This window comes from Procambarus clarkii, chromosome 55, assembly GCF_040958095.1.
Source record: "Procambarus clarkii isolate CNS0578487 chromosome 55, FALCON_Pclarkii_2.0, whole genome shotgun sequence".
Lineage (NCBI taxonomy): Eukaryota > Metazoa > Arthropoda > Malacostraca > Decapoda > Cambaridae > Procambarus > Procambarus clarkii.
Genome location: NC_091204.1, coordinates 29,863,891 through 29,880,659, shown reverse-complemented (window position 1 = coordinate 29,880,659; position 16,769 = coordinate 29,863,891). Strand labels below are relative to the sequence as shown.

The following is a 16,769-nucleotide window of genomic DNA, read 5'->3' as shown; positions in this document are numbered from 1 at the left end:
TATTGAGTTTTTATAATTTATATGATGACATTTTGTTATACAGTTATCAGCATGATTTATTTTATTTCCTGCAGGAGAGTGACGTTGTGGGCATGTTGGAGCCCTCCTGCACCCAAGCGTTCCTTGACCTCGGGTGGGCGGGGTCAACAAGAGGGCGGGTCACCATCCGGCTGACCCCTGACACTCCGCTGGCCAGACAGTTTGTGTTGTTGTGTACGGGCCAGCGGGGCCACACCTACCGCAACACTAAACTGTTGTGGGTGGGGAACAAGGGTCAGCCGTGGGAGTGGGTGTTGGGCGGAGACTACGAGAGTAATGATGGTGAGGGAGGAGCCCGACTGCTGCCTGACCTCCAGGGGCAGTACCGGGAGTCAGGCCGGGCAGGAGCTGTGTGGTCCTGGTATAGGCTGGGGGGTCCCAGGAGTGCCCAGTTCACCATCACCACCAGGGACCTCCAGGGTGGTGTCCAGTGGCCACGTGTCTTCGGTGATGTGGTGAGTGGCCTGGATGTGGTGAGGGCAGCAGTCAACCACAGTGACATTACGGAGGTGACTGTGGTGGACTGTGGTGTTGTGCTGCCACTCTAGTTCACTGTACCACCACCATCACTACTGTGGTGTTGTGCTGCCACTCTAGTTCACTGTACCATCACCATCACTACTGTGGTGTTGTGCTGCCACTCTAGTTCACTGTACCATCACCATCACTACTGTGGTGTTGTGCTGCCACTCTAGTTCACTGTATCACCACCATCACTACTGTGGTGTTGTGCTACCACTCTAGTTCACTGTACCACCACTATCACTACTGTGGTGTTGTGCTGCCACTCTAGTTCACTGTACCATCACTACTGTGGTGTTGTGCTACCACTCTAGTTCACTGTACCATCACCATCACTACTGAAGGGTTGTGCTGCCACTCTTGGTCACTGTACCACCACCATCACTACTGTGGAGTTGTGCTGCCACTCTAGTTCACTGTACCATCACCATCACTACTGTGGTGTTGTGTTGCCACTCTAGTTCACTGTACCATCACTACTGTGGTGTTGTGCTGCCACTCTAGTTCACTGTACCACCACCATCACTACTGTGGTGTTGTGCTGCCACTATAGTTCACTGTACCACCACCATCACTACTGTGGTGTTGTGCTGCCACTCTAGTTCACTGTACTGCCACCATCACTACTTTGGTGTTGTGCTGCCACTATAGTTCACTATACCATCACCATCACTACTTTGGTGTTGTGCTGCCACTATAGTTCACTGTACCATCACCATCACTACTGTGGTGTTGTGCTGCCACTCTAGTTCACTGTACGGCCACCATCACTACTTTGGTGTCGTGCTGCCACTATAGTTCACTGTACCATCACCATCACTACTGTGGTGTTGTACTGCCACTCTAGTTCACTGTACTGCCACCATCACTACTGTGGTGTTGTGCTGCCACTATAGTTCACTGTACCATCACCATCACTCCTGCATCACCATGGACAGCGTGTTTTGATGCCAATGTAATTTAAGGACACACCTTCATCACTATACCATCATAACTTCACTACCTTTGGTATTTATACTTTGGTATCATATGCCTGACAATGACGGCTGTATCACCATCAGTGTTGGAAATTTCCAACACTAAATACAACACTGTTGTATTCTCATTAATTATTACTAAATCTACTAATCCTTGTAGTGATTCAAATTAACCAAACGTAGAGTTCACATGTACTAATGATTACATCTGTACAATAAGGCTAGAATTCTTACGTCACCAGACGCCAGTATTGCGTCAGATTCCATTATAATAAACACATCTATATCCAGTGTGAGAATTGAGTTTGATTCTCTATAAAACAACGGTGTTCTGTGTGATAATTAATTACAGATGAACTGATCCCAAACTAATGCCAAATAGAGCGTTTATAGTTATAACTGTTATCTAGTAATAAATTTAACGTCACGTGTGAATGCCCTGGAGAGACTTTAATTCATTTCCATTGCTCGTTTCCCATCGTAAAACGGGCAAATAATAATATTTAACTCCTCTGAATAATAAACCCGTCCTTATCCGAGCATTTCAATCACAACTGCGAGAAATGATAATATCCGTAATAAATAATTTGTGTAGCAAACGCGGGACGCGGAGCGGGGCAGAGGAGACGCCAAGTACACGAGGCGACGCGCTCAGAGAGAGACGCCATTACCCCAGCCACCAGGGTAGACGCCATCAAGAGCTCCAGAAGAAAGTCGCCACTGTGAGGTGTGAAGAACCTTTGCAGACATTCATTTTGCTGGTGTCAGTGTCACTTTACACAACGAGTTGAATTGTCAAGAGATTTAATTTGACATTCGGCCAGAACCTGTTAAATTTGGTTCTGTGTAGTTCAACGTGACCGGCCAGTGAAACGCGTCAGCATCTAGACTAGGCTAAACACCACGTGTTCGTTATTACGAAGCCTGAACCTAGGACGCGAACTTCGGCAAGCCTTAACTTACACAGTGCCCATATTAGCTAAGTACCTTTATCCTTATTTGATGCATTATCTAGGTGGGGGTTTATAGCTGGGTAGCTTGTCGTGACGCAGAGCGACAATAAAAAATCACAGGTTATTATTTACTTTCATTATTTAATCTAAATTTCTTGAACATAGATGTCTAGCAGCTTAATCTGTTGCTACTGAATATAATTTGATTTACAGCGTGTGTGAAGAATTCTCTGAGCTGTCATTTCCCGTGTTAATCATCTCCCAGTGTTCCATGACGAGTCCAGGAGAATCAGAGGATGAGTCGTAACTAACTTCTTGGAAATCGTCTTTAAGCTAAGACTCTTTCCGTATTCCTTAAATTCTATTATCTGTATTCCTTTACATGCAGAACATTGTTTCTTTGGATTGACATGTGTTTATTATAATTATCAATTCTCATGTTCTTAATCTATGTTCTTATCGGTGATAAAGATAATGATTCTATAAATGGTCATAGGATTAGATTATTACATATTGGACTGGTGAACGAACCACACTAGTTCCTGGACGTATTGAGTTCCAGTAATAACCCCCCAATGTAGGTGTTTGAGGCTTTGATTCAGTTAATTATACAGCCCATTAATTATATAAGTGATCATATTCTCTAGCATTTTATCCATAGTTACTGGTTCATCTAGGAATTTTCTAATGATCATATTTTCTTAGTTTCCCTCTTTACTATAAAAGCGGGTGGTCCTTCGTAATTGATTTTCATTACATTAATATTTAAATAAATAGAGTCAAGCCCCAAATGTCCCACAATCAATGCTATATCTTCTCAGTACTGTAACCTATCATTGCTGTATCACTATAGCTTCACTATCACCTCTATATATCACCATCACCTCAGGACCCACACCTGGGGTCATATACTGACCATGTTGAGTAACAAATTGTTGGTGTCACTATATGACAGCTGTTGTCACTGTTATATCACCAATATAACTAGGAAACGGTCGGCCGAGCGGACAGCACGCTGGACTTGTGATCCTGTGGTCCTGGGTTCGATCCCAGGCACCGGCGAGAAACAATGGGCAGAGTTTCTTTCATCCCATGCCCCTGTTACCTAGCAGTAAAATAGGTACCTGGGTGCTAGTCAGCTGTCACGGGCTGCTTCCTGGGGGTGGAGGCCTGGTCGAGGACCGGGCCGCAGGGACACTGAAAAAGCCCCGAAATCATCTCAAGATAACCTCAAGAACAGCTCACTATCACATAACACTGTCACTGCTGCACCAACATCATTTCACTGTATCTGCATTATCACCTCACACTGATATATTTCCTCCTTACATTTTCTGATATATCACTATCACTGTTACAGCACCACTACCTTACCATCACTGCTATATCACCATCATCACACCATCACTACTGTGGTGGTGGTGTGGTCATATCATCTTCACCTCAGTATCACTGCTATATCACCACTATACTATCACAGCTATATCGCCTCACTATCACAGCTATATTACCATCACCTCACTATCACTCTCATATCACCACCTCAATATCACTATCACACTATCTTTATTATATTACTATCACTGCTATATCACCATCACCTCACAATCACTCAGGTGTGTTGTGATATTACCATACTGGTCCATGGTGTGTTGTGATATTACCATACTGGACCATGGTGTGTTGTGATATTACCATACTGGTCCATGGTGTGTTGTGATATTACCATACTGGACCATGATGTGTTGTGATATTACCATACTGGACCATGGTGTGTTGTGATATTACCATACTGGTCCATGGTGTGTTGTGATATTACCATACTGGTCCATGGTGTGTTGTGATATTACCATACTGGTCCATGGTGTGTTGTGATATTACCATACTGGACCATGGTGTGTTGTGATATTACCATACTGTACCATGGTGTGTTGTGATATTACCATACTGGTCCATGGTGTGTTGTGATATTACCATACTGGACCATGGTGTGTTGTGATATTACCATACTGGACCATGGTGTGTTGTGATATTACCATACTGGACCATGGCGTGTTGTGATATTACCATACTGGACCATGGTGTGTTGTGATATTACCATACTGGACCATGGTGTGTTGTGATATTACCATACTGGACCATGGTGTGTTGTGATATTACCATACTGGACCATGGTGTGTTGTGATATTACCATACTGGTCCATGGTGTGTTGTGATATTACCATACTGGACCATGGTGTGTTGTGATATTACCATACTGGTCCATGGTGTGTTGTGATATTACCATACTGGTACATGGTGTGTTGTAATATTACCATACTGGACCATGGTGTGTTGTGATATTACCATACTGGACCATGGTGTGTTGTGATATTACCATACTGGACCATGGTGTGTTGTGATATTACCATACTGGTCCATGGTGTGTTGTGATATTACCATACTGGACCATGGTGTGTTGTGATATTACCATACTGGTCCATGGTGTGTTGTGATATTACCATACTGGACCATGGTGTGTTGTGATATTACCATACTGGTCCATGGTGTGTTGTGGTATTACCATACTGGTACATGGTGTGTTGTAATATTACCATACTGGACCATGGTGTGTTGTGGTATTACCATACTGGTACATGGTGTGTTGTAATATTACCATACTGGACCATGGTGTGTTGTGATATTTTATTTATTTATTTATTTATATATGCATATACAAGAAAGTACATAAGGAATGTGAGGATACAAATATGGTAATTACAGTCTTGTAAAGCCACTAGCACGCGCAGCGCTTCGGGCAGGTCCTTAATCTAAGAAAATTTTAAGGAGGTAAATACTTGCAAAATTTATAGACAAAAAAATGATAACAGATTACATGGAATGAAAAAAAAAGAAGATGAGAGAAAATTATAGGTACAGTATATTAAAGCACATAGGTAGCTATGATTGATTGCAATGACAGCTTAAAATGGTAGTTGACAACAAATTGGTATGCACAATACAGCAGAAACAATATAAGATTGATTGCAATGACAGCTTGAATGGTAGTTGACAAAAATTGGTAGTCACAATACAGCATATGGCTAGCACATAAAAGAAGACAGCAATGAACACAATGATAAGGTTGTTTGATATTACATAAAAATTAGGAGATTGGGTAACACTAGGTACAGAGCAAATTTAAAGCTCAGTGTAGGAAACTAAATAGATGAAGTTAGGTACTTTTTGGTTTTGCTTTTAAATAAGGCAAAAGTTTTACAGTTTTTCAATTCACTAGGGAGTGAGTTCCATAGACTAGGTCCACTAATTTGCATAGAGTGTTTACACAGATTAAGTTTGACCCTGGGGATATCAAAGATATATTTATATCTGGTGTGGTGATAATGGGTCCTATTACATCTGTCCAGGGAGAGTTTCAGAGCATGGTTTGCATTTAAGAACAGGGTTTTGTAAATGTAGTTGACACAAGAGAATGTGTGGAGGGAGTTAATATTTAGCAAGTTTAGGGATTTAAACAAGGGAGCTGAGTGTTGTCTGAGAGCAGAGTTAGTTATTATTCTGATAGCAGATTTTTGCTGTGTGATGATGGGCTTAAGGTGGTTTGCAGTGGTAGACCCCCATGCACAGATACCATAATTAAGATAGGGGTAGATTAGTGCATAATATAGTGAGGAGAGCAGAGTTAGGAACATAATATCTGATTTTGGAGAGTATACCAACTGTCTTAGAGACTTTCTTAGTTATGTGTTGAATGTGGGTGCTGAAGTTGAGTCTCATGTCTAGGAATAGGCCAAGAAACTTGCCATCTTTTTTATTACTGATGTTAATGTTGTCTATCTGTAGCTGAATTGCATTTGATGATTTGCTTCCAAATAAGATGTAGTAAGTCTTTTCGATGTTTAATGTTAGTTTGTTCGTTGACATCCATAAGTGGACTTTTTTTAATTCATTATTCACAACATTATTTAGTGTATGTGGGTTGAGGTTTGAGTAGATAAGGGTAGTATCGTCAGCAAACAATATAGGTTTGAGAATATTAGAGACATTAGGCAGATCGTTTATATATATAAGAAATAGAAGAGGTCCTAAGATGCTGCCCTGTGGCACTCCAACGGTAATTGGTAGAGTGGAAGAAGTTGTATCATTGATGGTTACATATTGGTGTCTGTCACTAAGATATGATCGGATGTAGTCAAGGGCAAGGCCTCGGATTCCATAATGCTGGAGTTTAAGTAAGAGGTAGTTGTGATTAACAGTATCAAAGACTTTTCTTAGGTCAATGAAGAGTCCAATCGGAAACTCATTTTTGTCAAGGGCTGAGTAGAAAATGTCAAGGAGACTAATGATTGCATCATTGGTGCTCTTTTGGGACCGGAAGCCAAACTGGCAGGGGCTGAGTATGTCGAATTTTACGAGGTAGGAATAGAGCTGTTTGTAAATAATTTTTTCAAATATTTTTGATAGAATGGGTAGATTTGATATTGGTCTATAATTGTTTATGTCCGCCGGATTGCCTCCTTTATGGACTGGCGTTACTCTTGCTTTTTTGAGGATATCAGGGAAGGTGTGATACTCTATAGATTTGTTGAACAGTAGTGCTATGGGTGGGGCAAGGGCATGGGAGGCTCTCTTGTACACAATGGACGGAATTTCACTGGTGTTCCCTGCCTTGGTTTTTAGAGATTGTATGATGGACACAACATCTGCCGGGCTGATTGGTGAAAGGAGAAGAGAGTTTGAATAGCTGCCTGAGAGATATGTGTTAATATGTGTCTGAGACTGTGGGATTTTACTGGCAAGATTAGCACCAACCGATGAAAAGAAACTATTAAATTCATTTGCCATTTCTAAGTCAGTTGACGGTATACCCCCATCCTTGTAGAGTTTTATTTGGTTATGTGAGTGTTGTTTAGTTCCTAGGATACTAGAGATAGTTTTCCAAGTGCTTTTCATGTTGCCTTTTGCTTCATTGAATCTATTCACATAATATGCAAGTTTTGCCTTTCTTATGATACTGGTAAGCATTGATGAGTACCTTTTAGCTACTTCCTTTGAAACTAGGCCAATCCTAACTTTCTTTTCATATTCATGTTTCTTGTTGATTGAGTTGAGAATGCCACTTGTGAGCCATGGATTGTTTAATCTTTTGTCAGTTACTTGCTGGTAAGAAGGGGACAATGAATGTTGTAGAGGCTTAGAGTTTTGGAAATGAAGAGGTTAGCTAATGAATTTATATCATGGGTATTATTGAATTCAGAATCCCAGTTAATATTGCAAAGTGCCTCTGTAAGATTGTCTAAAGCTGATTCACTGTGTAGCCTAAATGAAAGTTTCTTGCTTTTTGGTGGTGTTATGTCCATGTTCGCTATGAGAAAGGTAGGATAGTGGTCAGTTGTTCTGTCGTAGATTATACCAGATACAAGGGGAGCTGTTATGTTTGTTCATATGTGGTCCAAGATAGTGGCTGATGTTTGAGTGACTCGGGTAGGTTTGGTGATTGTGGGGATTAGCATACAGGAGTTCATGCTGTTAAGGAAATAGTCAACTTGAGAGCAATTTTGTTGACCCAGGTCAATATTAAAATCTCCTCCCAGAATGATGTGGTTTTTGTTGAGATTGTTGTTTATAATAAGATTCCTTAGGTTGTCTGAGAAAGAAGCTATGTTAGTATTGGGAAATCTATAGATGGCTCCAATAGTCAAAGAAGATTTAAGGGATTTAATTGTAAACTGAGCAAAAGTATATTCACAGTAGTCATCTCTGTCACTAATAACACTGTTGCAGATAAATGTATCTCGGTAATATATAGCTGTGCCACCACCTTTTTTATTAGGCCTACAGTTATGAATGGCTTTATAACCAGCTAAGTTGTAGAGTTGGGTATAGTCTTTGTTTAGCCAAGTTTCTGTTAAAATAATGAACGATAGGTTAGTACCTATTGCTGTGAGTAATGCATTTAAATCGTCAAAATGTTTACCAAGTGATCTAACATTTTGGTTATAAACTGATAGACAGGTTCTATTTTGAAGTTTGTTTTTAGCCTGGTGTGCTGAGAAATACTTGCAATAATGATGATCAATGTGCTGGTTGGTGTAGATATGAGACAGAAGATTTTGATCAGGATCAATATCAGTGTGCATAGGGATGCAGAGGGATCACGATACAAGATACACGATAAAGCAAAACACAAGAATAAAAGCAAATACAATAAAATAGTAACAATTTAGAAGTAAAATAAAGATCCAATAGTTAGCCAGGGAGGACACAGAAGTTACATAAAATAAAAAAACAAAAAATCAGTAGAGACTGACAATATAAATGTAAAATAAAAAATAATAAGAAAAATGATAATCATAAAAAAAATGATCTTGAAGATAATTAGCTTAGTAATGGTTAATTAACAGGGTAATAAAAAGCCCTAGGTTTAGTGACAAGGGGATTAACTAAGAACAAATAATTAAGAGTATAAAACAGGCAAAGATGACAAACAAAAAAAATAAAAAAATAAAAATAAAAATAAACACCTTTGGAAAGGAAAGGCAGAGCTTAAGTACACTTTGGTTGTATGTGAGACTACAAATTATGTTCTGGTTATTCAGCTGATATCCCACAGTCATCCAGGAAAGAAGTGAGGTGTGCTTCAGTGGTTATGACATAAGTTTTTCCAGAGTCAGTCTTCCTAGCTATTATTTTACCATCGCGCACAAAACAATGTTTAATAGCAGTGGATCTAATGCAAATTCCACGTAGTTTATATAAGAGATTTTGTCTGAATCTGGTAAGACATTCGTTCACATAAACCTTGGATTTCATAGCGACTGCAGCAGTGATAAGGTCTGACTTGCGGGAGCAGCTATCTAACTTCACCCTTATTTTTCTGTTGTTTGTACCAGATGATTTGGCACCCACTCTATAAGCTGACTTAATGTCTCTTGCTTCGATTGAATAATTCAACTTAGTACGCAATTCCTGGATCACGATGGCAGTACAGTCTTCTCTGTCAGTTTCATGGGGAAAATCCTGTGATGAGATGATGACAGAATCAAGGAACTTAAGCTGGTCTGATTCGTCTTGGGTTGCAGTGTGTTGCTGTTGTAGGGAGTTAAAATGGTTCTCTAACTTTTGTAGCATCTCTTCTTGCTTCTTAGAGGTTTCTGCTGGTTTAAAGTTAGTAACCGAGATCTGAAGAGAGCTTAATTCCTGTTCGAGGTGGCCGACTCTGGCAGACAGATCTTGGTTAATCTTGTGCATGGCCAAAGCATCACTCTGAAGCTTCATTATCAGGTCCAACTGCTCGCGGATTATAGACTTTTGGTTGTCATGTATTTGAGTCAATAATCTGAGCCATGGATTATCAGCGAGACGCTTAAAGTCAGTACATGGGGAGGCAGCTCGTTTAAGTTGCTCCATATGGTTACATAACTGTTGTAAGGCTCGAGTCAGTGACGACGCTTCAATCAGCTGGGAAGGTTTGTTATTGTTGACGCAGGGAGGGTCGGTACTCCCCCCGGTAGCCCCTAAGGGGGAGACAGCCGCATTATTCCTGTTGCTAGCTTGGCTGGTTGGGTTCATCCTGATAGGTGTGCTATCATTCTTTACGGCCTTGCCGAGCTTAGAATTGTTTGGCATGGTAGCAGCAGAGATGTATGCAGCAGATGGGGTAGACTCGTTGATATGGCAGCAGCAAACGTCAGGTTAGCTTCCTCCAGGGAGCAACACTAATGAGGTCGAGATGAGCTAGTAGGTTAGGTTTTGTCGAATATTTCGGTCACATTTAGGTCACTGGGTACTTAGCTGCCTTCTGGGGTTGTTACATCATGTTAGGGATGTTGTGGGCTCAAGGAGCAGCTGATAAAGTTGGAGGGGCAGCAGGGTCGTCAGGAGCGGATGAGCGTTCGAACAGTATTACCATACTGGTCCATGGTGTGTTGTGATATTACCATACTGGACCATGGTGTGTTGTGATATTACCATACTGGACCATGGTGTGTTGTGATATTACCATACTGGTCCATGGTGTGTTGTGATATTACCATACTGGTCCATGGTGTGTTGTAATATTACCATACTGGACCATGGTGTGTTGTGATATTACCATACTGGTCCATGGTGTGTTGTGATATTACCATACTGGTCCATGGTGTGTTGTGATATTTCCATACTGGTCCATGGTGTGTTGTGATATTACCATACTGGACCATGGTGTGTTGTGATATTACCATACTGGTCCATGATGTGTTGTGGTATTACCATACTGGTCCATGGTGTATTGTGGTATTACCATACTGGTCCATGGTGTGTTGTGATATTACCATACTGGACCATGGTGTGTTGTAATATTACCATACTGGACCATGGTGTGTTGCGATATTACCATACTGGTCCATAGTGTGTTGTGATATTACCATACTGGTCCATGGTGTGTTGTGATATTATCATACTGGTTCATGGTGTGTTGTGATATTACCATACTGGTCCACGGTGTGTTGTGATATTACCATACTGGTCCATGGTGTGTTGTGATATTACCATACTGGACCATGGTGTGTTGTGATATTACCATACTGGACCATGGTGTGTTGTGATATTACCATATGGGTGTGAGGTGGTGTTATGACCACACATACACCAGTATGATCATACTGTAGCTGGTGTATGATGTGCTCAAACTGTATAGTGATGTCTTGGCTGATTAGCCTAGTATCACGAATATTAATTTATGTAGTTATTCTTTTTTCGACAACACACTAGTATTAAATGTGTATTGCCAATGTATGCCACATATATCTATGTATATTATATATCTGTACCATAAGTCCTTGCCATGTATTTGTGGATATATATTAGAAGTCTTGTAAATAGCAGTAGCCTAATGTCATGTAGCTTGAAAAACATCCGTATATACTTATATTATGGAATGCTACATAATGCTGTATAGGAAATATTATGTGAACTATGATGGAGAATGTATAAATTTAGGCCTCGGATGTATTACTATCATGTATACTGTGTAATTTCCCTTTCATTGTTGTTCATTACATTGTCCTCTAACATTAAATTATAATTTAGCACTGTGAGATGTATACCACATAGACATGGTTTTGATACACATGTTTTATATATATATACTTTATATTGTATTCATGTATACTTATGTATAATGGCTGGCGGGCAGACGTCTTGAAATCCTCCCTTAACCCCTCCTCCCCTCTCCCGCCAGTGTTACCATGTCTTGCTAATATGAATTCTTTGTTCAAATATTTTTATATCATGATATAATCTTTAATGTACTGAATTATTGATATGCATTATTATGTAAGGTTGTGTATTATAGTCTTTATTTTGTTGATATATGAATTACAAGTTCTTGATCGAGATACGTCTGTATATGAGCTTGAGATATTTGAAAGAGAGGAGTCAGCTGACTCATAGAGGTGGATACAGTGTCGCTCCCGGCCAGCATGGCTCTGGGCGGTCACTCTTTGATTTTCTCAGTCGATTATTATTATTAACATCTTTATTGACAAAATTAATTACAATTTGGCCTAATCTGAGGATTTTGATAGTCTTATTAAAGTGAGGATAATGCTGGTATTCACTGTCACGCAGGACAGAGGGTCATACACAAGACAATAGGTCTAAACTGTAGGCTGAAGCACATATATATCATGGTTACAATCAATGTTTTAATGTATGGATATGTGAAAACAACTTTCTACTGTGCACTGCCACACAAGGGCAGGGATGGGTTCATAAGTGATGCAGCTTAGAAGTAATATAAATAAAAATTGTTCTTCATTCTTTAAAATGGACAAGCAAATTTTGAATAAATTGGTAGGATGTCGCTTGTGCTCTCTAGAGTAGAGTACTGCTGCACAATGGCAGCACCTTTCAAAGCTGGAGAAGTTACAGACCTGGAGAGCGTGCAGAGATCCTTTACTGCTAGAATCCACTCAGTAAAACATCTAAACTATTGGGACCGACTAAAGAGCCTAAAACTGTACTCCCTTGAGCGCAGGCGGGAGAGGTACATAATAATTTACACGTGGAAAATATTAGAGGGGCTGGTCCCAAACCTGCACACAGAAATAACATCACATGAGACCAGAAGACATGGCAGGATGTGCAGAATACCCCCGTTGAAAAACAGAGGTGCAACTGGTACTCTGAGAGAGAACTCTATAAACATCAGAGGTCCGAGACTGTTCAACACGCTTCCACTACACATAACTGGCCGACCCCTCACAGTGTTCAAGAGAGAACTGGATAAGCACCTCCAAAGGATACCTGATCAACCAGGCTGTGACTCATACGTCAGGCTGCGAGCAGCCGCGTCCAACAGCCTGGTTGATCAGTCCGGCAACCAGGAGGCCTGGTCGACGACCGGGCCGCGGGGACGCTAAGCCCCCGGAAGCACCTCAAGGTAACCTCAAGGTATGTCGTCCAGAACACCTGAGTCAATAAAATAGTTACACAGTTGGTGGTACAACAGGCCAGGAGGTCTAAAGTCCTTTACGGTTTCACATTCAACAATATAGTGTTCTAGTGAATGCATTAAAGGTTTATCACAGTTTACAATCTGAGTATTCTGGTAGTGGCTCAGCCTCACTAACCTGCCAGATGTGTCTATAGCCAAGGCGAATTCGCGCAATGATTACATCACATTGCCTGGTCCGGTTACTGTGCTGACCATACAAATACCTATTATTACAAAACTTGTCATAACTTTTAATACTGCAGCTTTCAGGTCACTGGGCATTTCTTAGTTCTTCTTAATCTGAAATAATTTCTTTAATTTGTATGTTTCTAATAACTGCATTACATAGTGCAAAGTCATAATCAATGTTTTCTTTCCTGCAAACCTCATTGGCCAATTGATCTACAAAGTCATGTTTTCCAACTCCAACATGGGATGGGATCCACACAAATTTTATACAAGAGTTATTATCATTGGCAAAAATTACATTCCATTTAATATTACAAGCTACTTCCAACATACATTGTGATGGGTTATTTAAGGACTGCAGAGCACTTTTAGAGTCACAGAAAATAACTCCACCACCATTGAGCTTAAGGTATTCAGTGGCTAGATAAATACCCAGTAGCTCGGTCTGTGTCGTGCTTGCCCAGTTGTTCAATCTCTGTGTACTAGTCATGATCATTTCATTCCCTTTATACACTGCACATGCACAACCTGTTCTACCAGTGCCTAACTGCACAGAGCCATCAGTAAAGGCATAGGATTCAGTCGGTTTGAGAATTTGAAGATGACTGTCAATAGCTTCTAATGTTATACATCTCAAAATGTCAGTGTTATACATTTATTTTACACTGATGGGAGTATAATGCAGAGAGACCTCCACATCTTTCCAAGGGGAATGTAGTGAACAGTTTTATCAGGGTTAAGAGACACATTCAGTTTCTGAAGATTATAGGCACAACAACTGAGCCACACACTGTAGGGAGATTTTTGCGGCGGATTGAGGGAACAGTCAGAATTGTTTAGAATGGATCTCAATTTAATTTGAATAGAGCTGGGGGGGACCATTATTTTTCAAAGTTTTGGCGCAAAACATAGTATTAAGTAGAACTATTCTTTCGTAAATGGAAGGTAAGTTTAGTTCCTTTCTCATGTTAACAATTCTGACAGTTCTAGGACAACCCAGGATGATGCGCATGGCATCATTCTGTACTACATCTAGGCCTTGTAATTGTTTAAGAGAAAAATTAAGAAGATGCAAGGCATAATAATCAACAACAGATCGTGTAAAGGCAATATAAAAACTACGAGCATATTTTATGTTAATGCCAAATCCTTTGCCAACAAGAGTTTTGAGGTTTAAGACGCTCAACTAGTTTTTTGCGCAGGTTGCTGACGAGATTTGTATCATTAACCTCGACTCCAAGATATTTATAAGACTCGCAAGTCTCCACGGGCACTCCATTAATAGTATAGTTAACATGAAGAGAATGGGGAATAAGAACCCTTGTTTTATCAACAGAGATTATGAGGCCACATTCTATTACTTTCTTTGAGAATGCATCAAGTAACACTTGTAGCCTTGGTTTACTGTGTGCCATAATACAAATATCATCAGCATAACATATAACAGTTTCCGTAGGTTGTACAGGTATGTCATGGATAAGTTTGTGCATAAGTATATTGAAGAGCATAGGGCTTAGGACACCACCTTGAGGTGTGCCTAGTTCGAATGCATCTGTTCTTGTACTTTTAACTCCTTTAAATAGGATACTAGCACGCCTGTTGGATAGGTAGCTCTTTATCCAACTCAGAAGATTACCTTTGATTCCAAATTCAGCAAGTTGCTCTAATATTATTTCGCCATTCGCTACATCGAAAGCTGACTTTAGGTCAATAAAGGCTGCCTGTGTCCCATCCTGGGAGTGTACAAAATATTCAGCAAAGCATGTTTGTGTGCTACACTTGGGCATGAACCCATATAGGTTTGGGGCCAGTTTTTCTTTGACCTGAAACATGACACGATTGAGAACAATTCTCTCCAAGACTTTACACATGCAAGATGTAAGGGAAATGGGCCTGAATTTTTTAGAGTTAGGTTTAGGAACTGGTATTATGAGACTTTGTGTCCATTTCTTTGGCAAGATACCTTGTGAGAGACTCATTTGATAGAGGTCAAGCAGAGGATGGCTAGGGACATCATTCAGTAAGCTCAAGGTGTTATAAGTTATACCATCCTCACCAGGATGGTATAACTTATATAAAATTTGTTTAGGTTTTCCTAATGCTGATGTTAAACTTAATCATTACAGAATCTGAGGCCTTCCTGATAACTATATTCTATCATATCTTAATGATAGACACCAATATGTAGCTATTAATGACATAACCCCCCCCCCCCCACATCTCTACTGTAACCGTAGGAGTGCCACAGGGCAGCATCTTAGAACCTCTCCTATTGCTTATATACATCAATGATTTACCAAATGTCTCTAACATCTTTAAACCAATACTATTTGCTGGCGATACTGCCTTCATCTATTCAAACTCCAATGCATCACACAATAAGTAATATTGTAAACAACAAATTGAAACAAACTGGATGTGGTTGGATGTCAACCAACAAACTAAATATAGAGAATACCTATTACATTGTATTTGGAAGTAAATTATCAAATGAAATTCACCTTCAAATAGATAATGTCAACATTACCATTAAAAAGATGAAAAAGTTCCTTGGCCTATACATAAACAAGAGACTAAATTTGAACACTCACATACAGTACACAGGCAAAGTCTCAAACTGTTGGTATATTCTCAAAAATCACATATTATATTCCCCACTCTTCTGTCCTTTCACTATACTATTCCATAAGCTATTCCTGTTTAATATAATGATAATGCTAAAGATGATAATGTTTTTTTGAGAAACGTACATAGAAAATGGGTTACACGCACAATGTTGGATTTCTAGATAAAGCAAGAATATACTATGCCTAAAGCCACTAATATGCACAGTGTTTCAGGCATGCTGTGGATAAACACTTAAAATTAATTGCTAAAAATAATTGAGATGAAAAGCAAAAGTTGAACAAAAGTAGAAAAAATAAAAAGAATGACAATAATTACATGTTGAACGGAACAGCAAAACTGCAACAGAACAGCCGATGGTAATTTTAACTAAATAAACATGGTAACTTTTTTTGTTTACTTGGCATATAGCAGTATTACAAGTTCAGTCATTATTCATTATTGTTTAATAATAGCAAGACATAGGTTGACAATCAGTAGGTAAGGTAGGTTACATGGCATTTATTAGGTAGTACTTAGTTTCTCTCTTAAACTGGTTGAGAGAGGGACAGTCTTTGATGTTATTGGGAAGAACATTTTACATTTTGGGACTCTTGATTTGTGGAATATTTCCACTTTGGCTAAGTCGCACTCTTGGAATATCAAATAAATATTTGTTTCTAGTGTGGATTTCAAAGATTCTGTTACAGCCCTCTACCATGTATTTAAGAACAGGTTCAGCATTGCAGTTCAGTGTTTCATATTATATTATATTATATTAAGGTATATTATTATTATATATATATATATATATATATATATATATATATATATATATATATATATATATATATATATATATATATATATATATATATATATATATGCAACAATGATCACAAAAACACTGATCCAAGTATGCAGAATAACCACATATGAAAAATAGAACATGCTTAACGCGTTTTCGGCTAATTCGCCTTCATCAGAGCAAAGTAGAATCAAAATAGA

General features: G+C 39.4%; 1 protein-coding gene across 2 annotated transcripts in view; it reads left to right on the top strand.

Moving 5' to 3' along the window:
- LOC123756355 (uncharacterized) overlaps window positions 1-13,330 on the top strand; it is a 52,359-nt gene extending 39,029 nt beyond the window's left edge. For both annotated transcript variants that reach the window (XM_069305574.1, XM_069305573.1), the window contains exon 6: window positions 75-13,330. The gene's annotated coding sequence lies outside the window, so the exon portion shown is untranslated. The remainder of the gene's footprint in view (window positions 1-74) is intronic.
- The last annotated feature ends 3,439 nt before the right edge of the window (window positions 13,331-16,769 follow it).